The 6,157-nt window shown below is 36.6% G+C and overlaps 1 pseudogene; it reads right to left on the bottom strand.

The window, feature by feature from the left end:
- Positions 1-1,135: 1,135 nt before the first annotated feature.
- On the bottom strand, positions 1,136-2,456 carry LOC118279586 (survival of motor neuron-related-splicing factor 30-like; annotated as a pseudogene).
- Positions 2,457-6,157: the final 3,701 nt, after the last annotated feature.

The following is a 6,157-nucleotide window of genomic DNA, read 5'->3' as shown; positions in this document are numbered from 1 at the left end:
CATCAGACGCTACTACGCCGTAGTATCACCTGCTACGCCGTAGCATCATGGGCTACGATTTTTTGGACTAGCTTTTTAGCAGCTTATTTCACACACAAAATTACCACGCTTGCTCAATGCGGGTTGGCGATTTCACACTTTTACAAATTACAAGCCCTGGTTTCCTTACGATATTTTCCTTCACCGTTTGTCAGTCAGTAGCGTGATATTTTATACCTTATAACTTTCTTTGATAAATTTACTGGGGCAACACAAGGAGGAATTACTTAATTTAAACCAGAAAGTTCTGAGGAACCTCGTTTAAAGTCTGTTTTAATATACAATAACAATAGGACAGTTTCCTATTTTTTGTTTTAATGCCCGTCTGGTAAATGAATTTATTTTTCCACGTATTTTTTTCTTTTATAAAATACTATATTTGTAATTCATGTAACGCCACGATTTACTATATTTTATTGGGTATCGCGAATGTAGCTAGCTTCCATTCCTAAAATTAAATCGTTTTATCTAAGTATTGTAACCTTACATGACAACATTTAAAAAATGTGCGTGTCTAGTATTATTTAAATTAACTACGGACTATATGTATAATTAGATTTTAGATTTTCATACCCTGTCTACTACCCTATTGAATACAGATTAATTTGTATTGAAATTGCTGCTGTGGTAAGCGATCAGCGCCACCCATGGACACCCGCGACACTAGAAGAGTTACAAGTGCGTTGCGGGCCTTTTTAGAAGGAGTAAGCTCTTTTCTTGAAGGTTTGTTCAATGAATTAGGTAGCTAAAAGGTAAATGAAAGCAAATAATACTGTTATATCTTATATATTACAAATACAACCAAATACATAATATGATATACAATTAATACACATCTTTATACAATAATTGTAACAAGCGTTATTTTGTACATCAAGTGACAAACACCTACCCTATTAATATTATTTATATAAATTCTAATATTTACAATTTATTTCAAATTAAAGAGTAATGATGGTAAGCAATCGGCGTCGCCTATGGACACCCGCAACTTTGTGAAACACACAAAGAGTTGCTCCGTACAGGAAACAAACCCGCTACCCGTTACACGGCAGCCAGTTGCCCAGGCTCCGCATCACGAGTTACAAGTGCGTTACTAGACTTTTAAGGAAGGCTTTCCTTTCTTTATCTTCTCTCTAACAATAAACTCAGTCATGGGTTTACCAGAGATGCCACAGGTCCCGACGCCCACCCTCCCAGTCAGATTGTCCGGTGAAGCAAATATACTCTTCGCCTTCACTCCTGGCTTCTTTATGACTTTACTATGAAAGTTCAACCAGTTGTTCTTTCCAGCTTCCCTCTCTTCTTCATATTGCTTCATTCTCTGCTGTTTCTTCTGCTTTTTCTTCTTTAAGTATTCCTTATTGTGCCCCTTACTGTTTCTGTAAAGAAGAAGAATTATTTTAGTACATGAAACTGTTTTCAAGAATTAGTATTTACTCATTTTTTTTTAGTATAACATTGCCCGGTGCGTTTACAAACATACAAGTTCACATACACATGACATCCAAACTCAAAACAACAATTGGTGGATCACACAGGGTTGCCCCCTGTGGGAATCGAACCCGCTATACGTTACGCGGCCAACAACCCTTAAATTCCTAACCACCAAAAGACCAGCAACAGACTTATAACGCCTCTGGTGTATCAGGTATCCATAGGCAGCGGCGATTGCTTACCATCAGATGATACGTCTGCTCGTTTACCGGCTTATACCATAAATGAATATTAACACTTTAAACGCCACGGGGATGGGGGGAACAGTTTTCTATTGGCAGTCAAAGACTTAAAGACTAAAAAATACTATTTAAGAAAGAAAAGCAACACTTACTGTCCAAGTTGGCAATCTGAAGAAGATTTGGATGAGTTTCCATCATCAGCAGCCTCCAGAGTCGGAACATCATGGTCATTAATGGAACCATGAGTTGGAGCCACGTTGGAGTCACCAGCCGGAGTTCCAATAACATCTTGTGTCAACTCTATGAGTTCTTCCAAGTCGATCTTTAATTTCAGCAACTCTTCATTGTCTGGATCGCCTAGTAATGCTCCTTCCACCTATAAATAAATTATTCAATTATAGACATTGATCAACAACTAAAATAATATTATATACATTAGAAACAAGCTTAGTTAACTAAAAATCATGGGTTAATTTTATTGTTATGTCATCGGCTTACTCACGTAACTGTTTGACATGAATATGAGCCTCTAGCATGGCTTGAAACTAGTCGAGTTCCTCATCAAACAGTTACGTGAGTAAGCCGATAACATAATAATTAACACACACATACATATAGCAAGTCAAATAAAAAGCTTTAAATAACAAAAATACCACGGCAATACAACGAATATAGATATTCCAAAATTCTACTAACCTGTTGCAATTGCAGCTTATAATTTCGTAAATCGTCAGCCATTTTTATAAATATTCACTTTTATTAAAGAAAATACGAAATAAAAGAATTTGCTTTATACACAAACGCTGCTGCTGACACGACCGCTCGAGACGCTCGACGAGTGACGAATGACTGTTGTTCACTGTTTTAGGCCACGTTTTACTGACGCGGAGTGGGGCGGAGAGGAGTTTAACGGTGCACGAATTCACCAATCACTATGCTCGAAATCTTTTCCATTAAAGCGGAGCGGAGATTTTGAGTGTGAGTGTACCAACCAACTTTTAATAATAATAATCAATGTTACCAACATTCAAATATTATTATCCCTAAAAAACTCTTAACATTATATGAAAAGATATCAAGTATATTTTTATGAATATTCTAAAATCCTAGATTTAATTTAGAGAGCTATGTATAGATATAAGTTTTTAAACTGACATGGTCACTAACACTATCATTAGAACTCGAAACGGGATATTTACCATGTTTCATGCCATACCATCATGACATGATCCAGTTCATCCGTGATCATGGCGCTTGCAACAGTGCCGAAATATCGGAAACTCATAGAAATGGAAAAACATGGTAAATATCCCGTTTCGAGTTCTAATACTATGTATGGATAGAGCCAGCGTGGTGTTTAATGCTTAATTACCCTCCATGTGAGAAGAGGTATTTTCTCAGTAGTGGGCGCTTATAGGCTGTTGATGTGACGATGATACGTCCTTGATAGTATGGTATTATAACAATATAATGTGAAATCACTCCTTAAAGTCCTCAAAGAGGAGGAGGTAATCACACTATAATGTGATTTTGGAAGGTTTGTATATTTGGATGTTTTCCGTCAATTACGCTAAAACTACTGAACGGATTTTGATGAAATTTGGTATTTAGACTGGCTGGCTGACGTGTGTGATAGAAAGACACCCAAAAAGGCCGGCAACGCTCTTGTAACGCCTCTGGTGTTTCGTGTGTCCATGGGCGGCGACGATTGCTTACCATTAGGTGATCCATTTGCTCGTTTACCGGCTTATTCCATAAAAAAAGATTAATATTGTAATAACATACTACACTCAAGCATCACGCTTTTTATCGCCTAAAGAGATATACAGAGAACAAAACTGTTGAACCCCCTATATTTGCTAGTACGTGTTATTTTTTTTAAATACCATTTCATACCCATACATACATATTATTAAAAGGCCACGATATCACATTGAAATGTTTAGTCAGGTACTCATACAACAATTAAGTATCGCTTTTGTTTCCAAGAAACTGCCAAATCGATCATTGTTTAAGAAATACTACAATATATGAGATTTAAACTACCCCTTATCTATTTTCCCACGCTTATCTACGTACTAACAATACACCCCGGCTTCACACGTACGCTATATTTTCGGAAATTATGGTGAAACAGATGCTTATTTATATTATTATAAATAAGAAATAAAAACGGGCCAAGAATTGACCCCTGCGGTACACCCATCTTAACAACAGACCCGGAGGAAACTTTTCCGTTAATCTCGACTCTCTGAATCCTATTTGAGTAAAGAAGATCCAGAGAGTTGCCTCCTATTCCATAATGGGATAGCTCCTGATCATGCTGTCGTGAGGGACACAATCGAACGCCTTGGATAAGTCACAAAAAATACCCAATGTGTCGCCTGATATTTTGCAATTGGATATCATTTTGTGAATATGACATTGTGAGAGGATACCGATGTAGTTATCACGTTGGAATGTCTAGTCAGGTATACATACAACAATTATCGCTTCTGTTTCCAAGAAACTACCAATATACAAAACTACAAATCGATCATTGTTTAACAAATACCACAATATATGAGACTTGGACTACACCTTATCTACTTTCCCACGCTTACCTACGTACTAACAATACACCACGTACGCCATATTCACGGAAATTATGGTGAAATTGTTGTATATTGATTTTCTACTTTATTGTGTTAATTGTCAAATTTCCATTGTGTGGAGTGGGCTCACACTCAAGATTTAAAATTGTAACTTCTGCATGTTCTTTCAAAATTTGCATGCCGCTAATGGTAAATGTGCTGAACTTACTACCTATATGTATTTAACACCTGTATTATATACTACATTTGATTTTTTATCAGGCGCTAAATGCGTCCACTGCTGTCTTGTCTATAGAATTAGATTTCGTTTTCTGTCTGGTTTGTGAGGAAACTTTGGAACAAGGCTTTGGTAATGCTCGTGATGCCAAACAACAGTTGTTAGTATTAGTAGAGAGATTTAATTCACAACAAACTACGGTAATAGCAACAGCTAAGGTATATCTAGTGTCTAGTAAACAATGAATATTTTAGAACAATAAAAGCATTTGATGTGCCGACATATTTGTTAATTCTTTTGTAAAGAAACTACCTCTTATCTACACACAGTAGTTTTACCCTTTTTGTTATCAACAGCGCGGACATAGAATTCCAAGTATTGTTGCTTTTCCACAAAAATGTACATTGTCTTAGTACCGTACTTATGTGGTATTTTTGTAAATTTAAAAAGACCATCATCGAAAACAATAGGTCTTCGGTAAAAGTGATTACACCCACAGTCAAACCGCTAAACCGGTTTTGTGGGAGATTGTCTTAAATAAAATGCTGTATTTCTTTTATTATAATAAATAAATAAAAAAAAATACGTTCTTCAAAATGTCGCGAAAGATGACTTTTATACGAGTACGAAATTCCAATGTGATGACGTCATCATTGTCCCACACCTTCACTGTAACAATGTTGGTAAGTTACAATATTATTTTATAACTCAATATTGGCTGCAAAAGTATTCTTAAACTTTATATTTTATTGGATTATCTCCGCCCAGAATAGTGCGATCTACTTCATCAGACGCTACTACGCCGTAGTATCATGTGGTAAGGCTTTTTCACACAGTTAATCGCCATGCTTGCTCAATGCTGGTAATCAATTTCAAATTTATAATTACAAATTATAAGCCCAAATTTCCCCACGACGACGTTTTCCTTCACCGTTTGTCACTTGTAACATAGCCCGGGTCGTATTTGTCAGGAAACATAGAAGCGGGCAGATTGTTCCATTCCTTGGCTGCACGGATTAGGAACGTGGATTCGAATCGTTTCTTTCGCACCCAAGGAAAGTCCACTCTGTAGAGATGATAGTGAGCCGACTTTCTACTAGTAAAAGGTATGTACTTGTTGCCTCATCGGCCGAAGAACTACAACGAATGATCACTGTGATGAATGATGCTTTTGAAAGGAAAGGTATGAAAATCAATGTGAAGAAGACAAAAATATTGGTGATAGAAAAGAATGAGGTAATAACAGAATGCCAGACAATGATAGGTGATGAAAAATTGGAACAAATGAAAGAGTTAGTGTACCTGGAATCTTTGTTTACGAGAGATGGAAAGTTTGAGCAAGATAATGAAAGGAGAATGAAAGCAGGAAATAGTGTCAATGGTTATTTACACTCTATAATGTCGAGGAAAATTATATCCAGCAAGGCTCGACTTGTTGTAATACAGCGAGGATTGACATCTACACTTATGTATGGTAGTGAATCATGGGTGTGGCAGAAGAAGCGTTAAAGCAGGATTAATGCGGTGGAAATGCGAACCTTGAGAAGTATGTGTGGAGTAAAACTGAGTGATCGAGTGAAAAATTGTGTTATTAGAGAAAAGTGTGGCTTGAAAGACGAATGTAGTGA

This window comes from Spodoptera frugiperda, chromosome 22, assembly GCF_023101765.2.
Source record: "Spodoptera frugiperda isolate SF20-4 chromosome 22, AGI-APGP_CSIRO_Sfru_2.0, whole genome shotgun sequence".
NCBI lineage: Eukaryota > Metazoa > Arthropoda > Insecta > Lepidoptera > Noctuidae > Spodoptera > Spodoptera frugiperda.
The sequence above is the reverse complement of the archived record's forward strand: the minus strand, read 5'-3'. Positions and strand labels throughout refer to the sequence as shown.